The sequence below is a fragment of the Mesoplodon densirostris genome, chromosome 3 (genome assembly GCF_025265405.1).
Source record: "Mesoplodon densirostris isolate mMesDen1 chromosome 3, mMesDen1 primary haplotype, whole genome shotgun sequence".
NCBI classification, from domain to species: Eukaryota; Metazoa; Chordata; class Mammalia; order Artiodactyla; family Ziphiidae; genus Mesoplodon; species Mesoplodon densirostris.
This window is the reverse complement of record NC_082663.1, coordinates 26344832-26357814: the sequence shown is the minus strand read 5'-3', so window position 1 is coordinate 26357814 and position 12983 is coordinate 26344832. Positions and strand designations below refer to the sequence as shown.

Below are 12983 nucleotides of genomic sequence, written 5' to 3'. Positions count from 1 at the left end.
GAATAGTCTGCCTTATGAAGCAGTGGGTTCTCTGTTCCTGAAGGTCATCAAGCAGAGGCTCTGATAAGATTAACAGCCAGTGAAATGGGTCTGGGTAAAGGGCTGCGGTAATGAACATGAAGATACCACTGAAGTGAAGAGGGCGATCCTAACTTGGAAAAGCAGCCCATGGGTTACTTGTCCTGAACTTTATATCCACTCTATTGACTTCCCTGTTGTTTCTTTAGTTCCCTTTTCCCCACCTCAGCAAAAGTTTAGGCAGTATCTCATAGGTCTTCTGATAATCTAACCCTATTCACAGTTTTTTTCAAAAAGTGCTTTTTACCAAGGAGAACTGTTGTTCTCAGTTGTAAGTTGTAAGATCTCAGTTGTAAGTATCAGCTACATACAGACAAGTCAGCTTTAATGGCTAGTAGGACCCTGTGGGGCCCTCCTGGGTACAAAAGCCCCTCTATGCTTCCTGTTTCTTGTTTGTAGAGAAAGGCTTTAGTCTCCTAGGTCTTTCCTGAGTTCCAAAGAGCAGACTCAAGCAGTTACTAATTAGGTAAGTGAGGGAATGCAGAAACAAAGGAAAAGCAAATAGTTCAGTGATAAAACAGAGTCCTAGTTCCTCCTGAAGAGATATACATAACAATCTGACATATATCTTTGAGTTCTGCAGAAACTAAGCTCCCCCACACAAGGTAGAGAATGGTGATTACATGTTACCACAAGCATGCAGACACCAGATTCAGAAGGTTGATGATTATGATTCCTGAAACATCACCCTGTTACCTCACCACCAAACAGTCAGAAGAAGGTCCATGAGCTGCAATCCTCATGCCAAATGTTGCCTTTAAAAACCCTTTCCTGAAAGCTATTGGGGAGTTTGGGTCTTTTGAGCATGAGCTGCCCATTCTCCTTGCTTGGTGCCTCCAATAAACACTGTACTTTCCTTCATTACAACCTGGTGTCAGTAGATTGGCTTTGCTGTGCAGCAGGTGAGCAGACCCAAGTTCTGTTTGGCAACAATCTCTACCTTATTTCAACTCTGTCTAAGTGGAGTATAGGCTATGTTACAACAGTAATGGCAACAACAGCAGCAGGTAAACCATCTCTGTGTTCTCTTGATTGATACTGAATGGAATGTTCAGAGTAATGTCTACAAACACATTTGAAAATAGAGTCTCAGGGGAAAAAGGGACTTAAAAAATATGTAACCCAGCCTTTCTAAAAGTGTGTCCCATGGAATATCATTTACACAAAATGCTGAGGAAAAAGCGTTCTGTGACCCAATAATTTTGGGAAATACTTCATATTCTTCCTCATTCTTAGAGTCACCCAGTGCCCATTAACTTAGGAAAGGCTGTGAGTACCTATAGTCCAAAACTGTACTAAACATCATTTAATCTAGCTTTCCTGAATTTTCTTATGTAATGAGTCCTTTTTGGGTGTGATCCATATTGATATTCCCCAAAACAGTTTTCCAAGAAACTCATTTTGGGAAACATGAGATAATTGAATCCATCACTGCAAGAGTCAAGAAAACTGAGGCTCCTATATGTACTGTTTCCCAAATCACACAGCTCATGTGAGAGTCAGATTAGAACTTGAGTGCAAGAAGAGGCTTATAGATTATTCCGTGCAACCTTCTCATTTTGAGAGATAAACTGTGTCTAATGCCACACAGCTACCACTAGTTAATAGCAGAGTTTGAGGAAGAGAATATTATTTATACAATTAGTGGCCTTGAAAGCAATTTGACAGAAATCATGCAAGATAAATGCGAACGGGGAGGAAATTGCTTAGAAGTGAGACAAACGCAATAAGAAATGTAAAACGAGAGCACTCCATGATTTGTGCAATGTGATATGCTAAGAAAATGTTGAAACCCTGACTACACAGAAAGAGTCACTGGGGAAAGTTTTAACTCTCCATCATCAAATTCTAATGACTGAAGAGAGCTCTTAAAAAGCTATTTCAGGGCTTCCCTGGTGGCGCAGTGGTTGAGAGTCCGCCTGCCGATGCGGGGGACACGGGTTCGTGCCCCATTCTGGGAGGATCCCACATGCCACAGAGCGGCTGGGCCCGTAAGCCATGGCCGCTGGGCCTGCGCGTCCAGAGCCTGTGCTCCTCAACGGGAGAGGCCACAACAGTGAGAGGCCCGTGTACCGCCAAAAAAAAAAAAAAGCTATTTCATTAACTCATGAGTAATGAAACCAATGTCACTGCTCATTGGATCTGGCTCTAGGTCAGCCATGGTCAGCAGCCTGGCACAGTTCAGGGGGCACCACACCAGGAGTCCCAAGTGTGGGCCTTGCTCACTCTCTCTCTCTCAATAGAACAGTCAATTAACTTCCAAGCCCTGGGATCCTTATCAGAAAATGAAGATAATTGAGTTACAGGACAAGGCTGTAGTGAAGCACTAAGAGACTATATACAAATACTATGAGACTATATACAAATACTATGTTAATTCCTACATAAACATGCGATAAAAGCATGTGTTTTATAAATTATAAAGTGTCTTCCAAATTTAAGATATTGTTACTATTATTAGCTCTTAGTTCACAATAAACAGGTTTTTGCTTTTGACTTTGAGAACTTTGTTCTGAGGACTTTGAAAACCTAATTTTACAAACACATGGTATCTCTAAGGTAAAATCTGTTATCAAAAGCCAATATGCTTCTATCAGGTGGCCATTGCTATCTTTCCACATGATTTATTGTATTCTGCATTCCACAAAATTATAGACTCCTCTCAGCCAGTTCTTTCATCACATTCAATATATAGTTGTTGCACAATTAGTAGGTGAATACCATATTGGATCACAAGATTTATTCAGGTAAAAGTAATCAGAAACATTTTTAGCTGTCAGGAGAGACCATTTCGATGACTTATAGAACAAACACCAAGACAATATAAAAGGGCAGTGGAGATGCCAACTAAGAGCGTGGACAGGGATTGCTCTGCAGATCCCAATTCTGATTTATCAATATTTGAAAACTAATGGGAAAATGCATCTCTGCACTCAGGCATTGTATAATAATAAAACAATTTAACCTCATCCCCCTCCCAGTGTAGTGTCTGCATCTGATGGAGCACACAGAATAGAAACCTCCAGAAGCCTTTGCGTGCTCTTTCCCCCCTCTACTCCCCTTCCACTGAACCTCCCTGAGGCCAGTTCTTTTTCCTCTTCTTGGGGAAAGAGGAAACATAAGACATCAGTGCAAGTGAAAGCGGTGGTGACAAGCAGACATTAGGGGTTTATTGAGCTCTTAGATTTTAATTGGATTTTTTTCTTTTGTGATGTCATTCATCATGGCCACTGTAAAAGGCAGAAGTTAAACAACAACAAATAAAAGGTTGTAGGCTGCCCGAGGCATGTTTTTACTAATTTCAGTTTAATGTGGCTGTTCCATTAAGTTTAATCATCTGGTTCACTTTTAACGATTCACCATCAAGTAAAAATTATCCACTTCCCTTGGAAAGTCACATTTCATCTGGGGCTCGCAGGACTTTTTACTACTGTACCTGGAGCATTTTGTTGCAGAAGGAGCTCTTGGTCTTTGCTTGTTTTTCTGTTGACTTATCATTATTTTTTTAAGTGCAGCATCTTGATAAATAAATACAGGGATCTGGGGTTGTAGATATGGCCCCACTGCAGGCATCACCAAAGCAGTGCCGGTATCTTTTTATCTGCTACGTATGCCACCTCCCAACTTGATTTTGTCTCTAATTCAAAGGTATAACACTAACTGTACAGATTTTTAGTGGTTTATGGAGCTAGTTAATGCTGCCCCATTCCCCCCATTCCCTATGTGTCACTGAGTCACTTGTCTTAAGTCAGTAACCAAACTGAATCTTCTAAGCATACGCATCGTTGAGACAAGAAAGCAGAGTTTAAACAGAAGTTTACCCACATGGCACATCTGGAAGTACCTACAACAGCCTGAAAGGGGCTTAGGGAAGGAATTATGTGATTTTTTTGCTGAAATAAAAAAATGGATTATGACTTATATGCTCATAGAGTGTCATGTGGCCCTATAAGAAATGTAATGATTGCTAATCTGAGATGTTATAAGAATCAGAGAACAGCTGTGGTGAAAAGATGTTGTCTGATTGGGACTGAAGTATAGAAACTGGAGTTACAGCAGAGAGAACACCTTTGTGCTAAATAGATTGAATATTATTTTAAATTGGGAAAATAAATTTACAATCAACTTAGGACAAATTGAAGCTTAACTGAATTTAATATGTATATGTATATATGAGTGTGTATATACATACATCTCTCTACATAAGGCATGTATACATAATGCTAATAAATATGCTTAATGTAAAAATCGTGAAGAGCTTGTTAGGTAGAGTTTATGTCAGGAAGAAATTTCTTGAAGTACATGGCAGGGATTAGGAGTAGATTCTGTTTCAGAGATCATAGGGGTAGGTAAATAAAAATATCTTTTAATAAAATTTTATATTACATATTTTAATATGCTGTATTTGGATGTTAATGATTATTATGAGTTAACTAATTTATATCTAATTTATATTTATATTTAATTTTTTTTTACAAGTTAAAATGCTGAGGGCAGCGTATTTTTGTGGCAGGTTGTTGGAACTAGACATGCAAATTCTCAGGCCCCATCTACCTCCAGAATCAGAAACTCAAAGGGTGTTGCCCAACAATCTGTGTTTTAAGAAGCCCTCCAGGTGATTCTGATGAGAGCTCAAGTTTGAGAATCACTGCCTTAACTAGTACAATCATAATGCGTGCATGGTCTTGGGCAAGGGAGAGGAGTGGGCATGTAGTAGTTGGGTAACCTTGGGGAACTTAGTTAATTTCTCCAAGTCTTATCTCCCTCATCTACATAAGAATAATACCATACTTAGTTTACAGGTAGGTTGCTCTGAAAATTAATAAAACAGTGTATGTAAAATGCTTAACAGAAGGCCTAGCTCAGAGATATGCATCAATAAATTATTCTTACATCACAAACAGGAAGTATTCAGAAGGTGGATTTTGAAGGTGGAAACATTTGGGTCTGAATTCTGACTTTCCTATTAATCAACTTAATTAATTAAGTTATCATAGTTTTCATAGGTCATCTTTGAGACAAAACTCAAAATAATTAATTTTGCCAGATATTCCTCTTCTACTTGTCCATTAAATGTGGATATTCCTTAGGCCTATGTCTTAGGTCCTTGTCTTTCCTCATTTCACATACTCTCTCCAAATGAGATTATCTATTTTCATGGATAAAACTATTATCTCTGTGCCATTAATGTCCAAATTTCTATATAACCTCAGGACAGACATTTTCATGAGATACAGAGTCAAGGATACAGTGATTCCCAGGCAAGTCTCTTGGACAACTCACACTCAGTACTTCCCAGTTGACATCATTACCTTCTCTCCCAAACCATTCTTCCTCTTGTATGTCCCATCTCTGTAAGGACCACCAGAGAGTCACCCTAGAACCTTCCTTCTGCCTCCATTTCCAAATTCATTAGGCCCCTAACTCCTGCCAATTCTACCTCTTACCTATATCTTGACTCACCACCTACTTGTCTCCATTCCCACTGGTGCCACCCTGGTCCAATTCACCACCATTTCTCTTTGACCTATTGCAATGAGGCTCTCTGAACACACACTCAGTCTTGCTTCCTTTCCATCTATTTTCCTTTCTGTGACTAGATGAACTTAAACAACACCATCAACAACTTTCAAGATACCACTCTTTTCTAACTGAATCCTTCAGTGTTTTCTCTTTACTCTTGGGATAAGGCCCCCAGCCCCATTCAGCATGGCCTCCAAAGTCCACCACAGTCTCTGCCCCTCTTTAGCTTCATCAGCCATCATTCTGTCCTTGGCACTCTTTGTTCTAGTGTACTGTACGTATTGCAGTTGGTTGGAGATACATTAGACTCTTTCATATCTAGGCCTCCTTGCATGTGGTCCCCTTGGTGTAAAGTCCTTTTGAACATCTTCACCTGGTTAATCCAATTCATATATCAGGTCTGTGTAATCTTGATTTCCTCAGGGAAGTTCTCCCTGAGCTGCTAGTCTAAGTTATAGCCTCCTCTTCTACACTCCCAATTTCTTCCCCAGTTAGCCATCAGTACATTCTCAATTTTTTTTTTTTGAGAATTTCACAGCTGTTTTCATGTTTCAGTCAGCAAACAGCTAGATGGCAAACTTCATGATTAAAAAAGCATCAAGCCTGTCTGGTTCACTTCTGTATTCTCAGCACCCAACATATTGGCACATTATAGATCTTCAATAATTAATGATTGCAAAGAAAGAATGAATGAATGTTATAAAGATAAAATTGGATAAAATATCAATAATCAATGAAGGTTTCTGGAACATAGAAGGTAATCAATAAATCTTAGTGTCCTCCACCCCCTTTCTCACTTGATTTTAGGATAATTCTATGTATCAAGAATATATGTTCCTGAAGTTGCCAGATGATTTAGCAATTACTACCAAACACTAAGCACATTGTCTAATCTGAGCAGTCAGAGAGCAATACAAGTTATCACCTCAGATACAAAAAATTTTCTTTAATAACCAATTAAACCTCAATAATAAAGCCAACCTGTATTGGATTTGTTCAAAAGAGCAGAAGTTATAAGTACCTTGACCATTATAAGTGCTGGGACAGAAGTCATCTGTTAAGGGTGAAGAAGTTTCAAGAATAAAGCTGATGGAAAATGAATGGAAAATTCTCCATTTCACAGAAACATGGTTCTATTAAAGTATGGTTTAACTGTCAACCAAGACCATTTAAAAACACTTATTGGGGGCTTCCCTGGTGGCGCAGTGGTTGAGAGTCCGCCTGCCAATGCAGGGGACACGGGTTCGTGCCCCGGTCCGGGAAGATCCCACATGCCGCGGAGAGGCTAGGCCTGTGAGCCATGGCCGCTGAGCCTGCGCATCCAGAGCCTGTGCTCCGCAACAGGAAAGGCCACTACAGTGAGAGGCCAGCGTACCGCAAAAAAAAAAAAAAAAAAACACTTATTGGCCTGAAGAGCGCATAAGGCAATGAATAAAAAACATCTAATACCTGCCTTCTATACCTTTGCAAATTAGTCTTGGAAATACTTACCCATACATAGAAGAAAGCAAATAAAAGCAGAAATTAGACACTTTGGTATTCTTATTAAGTATTAGTTAGGAATAACAAGGTAAAGGAAACGCTAGATAACAATACAGAGGGAACCTGTGAGTTGGGCAAGGTGGAGTCAGGGGACATGTTAGCTCTTTGATGGTTTAGGAAGACTTCTTGGAGAAGGTTGGATCACCGAAGGGAGGAAAATGGCTTGGCAACCAGTATGAGCATGTGGCATGGTTTCAAGCCTCTGTGTGGGAGAAAATCAGAGAAGGCCTTGAGTATGTGCCTGGAATAATAAAAGCAATAAAGTCAGCTAAAATAGAAGCGTCCTTCCCTTGAGGTGCAGGGTCACATATTTTCTCACACTGCATTCAGATGTGCATGGAAAGATGCAGCTTCCTTATTATTTCTTTCTTTATTTTAATAGCTTATCCCTCAAGCTCTAATTCCATTGAGTATTAGGAACTCGATATTAGGTTGAATATTCAGTCAATATTTAGTAATTTAGTGCAGTCCAATAAAATCTGCCTGATTCAATAATTCAGTCTCTTTAGATAACTATTTTAAATAAATCCCAGTCTTTCTGGGTTTTGCTTTCTCTCTTTGCCCCTGATTCATTCCAAGATGACATCTGGGTGTATGAAGAGGAGAGACCCACATGGCACAAATCAGAGGGAAATTCGGGGCTTTTGGAGCTAAGGGCAGTCCTGTACTGCCTCTGGTCCACTGGTCACTAGACAATAGCTCTCATCCATTACTTTCCTCAGGGGCATCTATGGTTTTGGCAAGTGGAATCACGATCTCAGCTCTCCAGGGTCCAAGGTGACTAGTCCCACCCTGCCTGCCTCCTTGGTATCACATACCACCTGATGTCTGAGTATCACTCCTCCATTGCCCTTAGCAAATGTGGACTTAGCCACAGGGTTGCTTTGTCCTTGGTAGGTACCATCAAACAGATCATCCACCATTTTCTTGCCCTGGAGAAGCCCAGGAGCTAAAAGGAGCTTCTCCTCCACCACATGATTGCCTCAAAGGGAAACAGGCAAAAACCCACTTTGTCTTCACCTTTATCCACAAACTTGCCACTGCTTCCCACTTCCCCCTTTTCCAGACTTCAGATACACTGTCTCAGGGAAGTAGAAATGACTTTAGATACACACAGGGCTGTGTGTTTTTGTGTTTAATAGCCAGGAATGTGAAATCCCTCCCTCAGTTTCAGGAATACCCCACCACTTAAGTTTTGGTGGGAGGAAGAGACAATTCCCACCATAAAAACGAGAAGATAACTGGGGGGTAAGAATGACAAATAGCCCAGAGCCTGGCACCAATAACTTTTGGTAACTACATTTATAAATGGGATTTGTAAGTTTTATTCTAATTGGCCAGGCTCATCTCTTGATATGTTAAATGGGCTCTAAAAGAATCAGAACAATCTCTTTTCCTCTGACAAAACCTAAGATCAGGCTGCCTCCATCTCCCAAGTTCTTTTTCGATTATACTGCATTGCCTCTTATCATGACCAGAAAACAATATATCCTTCTATATAATATACATAATTTGATTGATTTTTAGAACAGTGTAAATATTTTATCTTTAAAGCTTTCTCTTATATGATCAATCATTTGGCAATGGGTCTGTCTGGAATTTGGGAAAATAATAATAGCAGACATTTATGAAGCCCATCCTATGGGCCAGGAAATGTGCTGCTGTTGCACAGATTATATAATTTGTTACTCATTATGACCCTCTTCCTATCACCTCAACTGATGAGGAAACTGAGGCAAGGTAAGAGTTTAGCAACTTCTCAGAATCATACAACCAACGGGAGAAGGATTGGAGTCCAGGCAGTCTGACACCACAGTCTAGTCTGTTAACTGCAACATAAATATTTTCTCTGGATATTTACATTCAGTTCTATGACATTCATTAAAGGTTTATCCTGTACCAAACAATATTTTAAGTGCTGAGTTACAAAGATCTATCTAATTCAGGATTTTTTGACCTCTGCACTATTAACATTTTGGGCTGGGTAACTCTATTCTGTGTATTATAAGATGTTTAGCAGCATCCCCGGCCCCTACCCACTAGATACCTGTAGCACCTTTCAAGTTGTGACCACCAAAAATGTCTCCAGACGTTGCCAAATGTCCCCTGCAGGGCAAAATAGCCTCCTTTGAGAACCACTGATTGAATCCTATATCTATCTATCTGTTAATATCATCTATCTATAATCTACCTACCTATCTATCTATCTATCTATCATCTATCAATATCATCTATCATCTATTATCTATCTATCTAATCTATCCTTCCATCTCTTTTTCCTCATTGCATACCTTGTAACTTTAAAAATACATTCATATAATACCGTAAAGTGTTCTGCATTTGCAGAGATTCCACATGACCCTACTCAATTCAATCTTTTACCTTTGTTAGATTTAATAAGCACTGAAACAGACCTTGTGTTATGTGAAGGAGAATTTTTGACAAAACTGCTAAAAGCAGAAGAATTTTAAATCTAAACTCAGAAGAAATGTATTAATTCCCTTGACATTTATCCTTTACACTCAATACCTTGAATTTAATGTCAAAAGTACCAGAGTAACTATTAAACGAACAAAACTTTAGTGCTATAATAGTTGTGGTAGGCAGAATAATGGCTCTCCCAAAGATGTTCATGTCCTAATTCCCAGAACCAATGACTATGTTACCTTACATGGCAAAAAAGGCTTTACAGGTGTGATTAAGATAAAGATTTTGAAGTAGTGAGACTGGCCTGGATTAACCACGTGAGCCCAATGTAATCACCATGGTCCTTATAAGGGAAAGAAGTAGGGGAGAGCTGGAGTCAAAGAAGGAAATGTGACAATGGAGCAGAGGTCAGAGAGTGACTGAGATAGAGAGAGATTTGAAGATGGTATGCTGTTGTCTTTGGTGGAAGGGACCATGAACCAGGGAATGTAGTCAGACTCTAGAAGCTCAAAAAGACAAGGAAACGGCTCCTTCCCTACAGCCTCCAGAAAGACACCTTGAGGCACCTTGATTTTAACCCAGAGAAACCCATTCCAGACTTTTGACCTCCAAAGCTATAAGATAATAAACTTGTACTATTTTAAGCCACTAAGTTTGTGGTAATTCATTACAGCAGCAATAGGAAACTAAGGGAGTTTTTTTGTTGTTGTTCTTTTTTTGAGGGAGGAGGATCTTAGTTCCCTGACCAGGGATCAAACCCGGGGCCATGGCAGTGAAAGTGCCGAGTCCTAACCACTGGACCGCCAGGGAAGTCCCACTAAGGTAGTTCTTTACCCTTGGAATTCAAGGTGAGCTGGAACTGCATGTGGTCCTTCAAGAATTTCAGTGAAGAAAGAAGAAAACTAACACTTGGTGAACACTTACTATGTGTTAGGTACTGCAGGAATGCTTTGTTTGTTAATCAATAATACTCATAATGACTCCAGGAAGTAAGCTTTATTTTCTCCACTTGTTTCAGAGAAACTGAGGTTAGGGAGGTTAAGTAACTTATCCAAAGTTAAGAGCAGAGCCAGGGAGGTTACCAAGATCTGCCTGACTCCAAAGTCTGTTCCTTCACATCAGAGAATACTACCAAAAAGCACTCCCTACCATGATTATAAACGTTTCTGGATTCATTATATTATTATATTAGACCCCAGGCTAAATTATTTGTAAATTCTATTGGCACAAATGGTACAAATTGTAATAGATGTTATTGTTCATTGGGGATTTATCAACTAAACAAATGCATTTTGGTTTATTCACTGCATGAAGTTATTTCCCCAAAAAGGCATTGTTTACTGCCTTTTGCTTGGCTCTGGAAGTCCAAGGTCTTTGGCAGACTGAGACATTAGTCTGAGCTCCTGCTTAGTCTAACATTTTCATTTTAAAAAAGCCAGTGGTAAATCAAGCTGAGAGCCAGATATCCAGTCAAAAATTGATTTAATAAGGCATTGTAACTCACCAATTACAATCCTACTTTTTGCCTTATAATGTAATCTCTTCAGCACTTATCAAATCTAAGGACACACACACACACACACACACACACACACACACACTCCCCTTGCCTCCTGTCTCTTTCTCTCTGACAAATACACTTTGGAAGAAAATATTAATAGATAAATGCAGACATCTGAGACGTGATGATTCAAGCAGCAGAAATTAAAAAAAAATTATGCTCCTCATTAGTTAATGGACTTTTCCCCAAATGTGATTTTCTTCAAAGGTAAAAAACATATTGGATAATATATATATATATATATATATATATATATATATATATATGATATAATATTCTTATGTAGATTCTTAATTAGAATCTAAAAAGTTAAAGCCATATCTTTATAAAACAAGTAGTTTGCTTTAGGGAGAGACTATTTCTCATTCAAATTCATAACTCTCAAGCATCCTGTACATGTCCAATAAATGATGATTAAACTGAATTCTGTAACCCACTCATATACTCAAGGAAATAATGGTGAGCAATTCTAGGAGAAATGATTATGAGTTCATTAATTAGTTTTTAGTTTTATTGCATGGGAACAGCTTATAAATTTTTAAATAATTTGAACAGCTTTGTTTTTTGGTTTTGTTTTTTCTTCAAGGGAATAACTGGGAAACAATCAGTGAAGAGAAATGTGTGCTGTCTGGATGGTCATGCTAGGGAAAGTGTTCTCATGGTGATGTTAGTGCCCTAAATTCAAGTGCTCCAACTCCTAAGCCCTGTGCTACTCTTCCATTGCCCACCATGCCTGAAATACTCTCTACTACTTGAACATGGTAATAATGTGGTATAAGGGAAGAGTATTAGACTAAACCATGTCAAAAAGCATGTACTCCAGCTTCACCTTTGGCACTCTGCTGGCAATGGCACTGTGGTCTCTTAACCCCTCTGGGACTGTTTCCTTACACCCATGATTGAATTCTGCTCAACTGAAAGAGTGCTTAGGCAGATCATGAGGAATGCTTGTACACATGAAAACACTTTATAAACTGTAGTACTTGATAAAATGTGGAAAAATATTATCACTGCTCCTATCTCATTACAAATTCTCTGCAATAAAACGCTGCTAAAAAACCATCTAAGAAGCCTCTTCACCTACCAGGGGTTGATTTCCCTTGTGTTGTGTTTTCTGTTCTGTCCCTCCCCACCCAGCACCCTCCCCTTCCTTGAAGTTACTTGATGGTTTGAATTGCAGTAAAGATTCTGACTGTTTCCTTATCGTTTTAAAACTCAAGTAAGTGATGTCTAGACTGTTGAAAAAGAGATAAAACCGAATAAAGTACTGCCACTGAAGTCTGCCCAAGTCACTTCATTTTCTTGATTTGATTTTAAAACAATATTTCCCTTTAAGAGGCAGGTAGATTGGTAATCACCAAGATCATAGCTTTCAGACAAGGTAAACGATTCCCCCCCTTTTGTTCTTTTTACAGAATACACACAGTTGGGAGGGCAGATAGAACACTCAAGATACAAATGGATAATAAAGTAATTTCTTTTACTCCACTCTACCTTATTGATTTCTTTTTAAAAAATTTTAAACACTTTTATTTGGCAATAATCTCAAACTTAGAGAAGATGCAAATATAAAAATTGCTTTACATGATTTCTAAAGGGAAAGTTTGCTTCCTGGAGGGTATGTATCTTCATTGGAAAAACAAAAAAGAAACCCTAGATGTAGATTAAGTAAATGAGCCACATTCTTATGCTTCACGATTTATGAAAAGAAAACAATAAAGCATGCTAAAGTTTTGCATAACTGTTTTAAAGCAGAACTGTCTTTGCATCTCCTCTTTCATGTTCGCTTCTGAATTGTACTCATAATATAAACAGTAGAAAGAGTTAAGATGTGATTATTTTCCAGAAATGA

General features: G+C 38.8%; 1 protein-coding gene across 2 annotated transcripts in view; it reads right to left on the bottom strand.

Moving 5' to 3' along the window:
• Positions 1–12983, bottom strand: part of LOC132485139 (cadherin-6) — a 56448-nt gene that overhangs the window by 25729 nt on the left and 17736 nt on the right. The gene's annotated exons all lie outside the window — the stretch shown is intronic.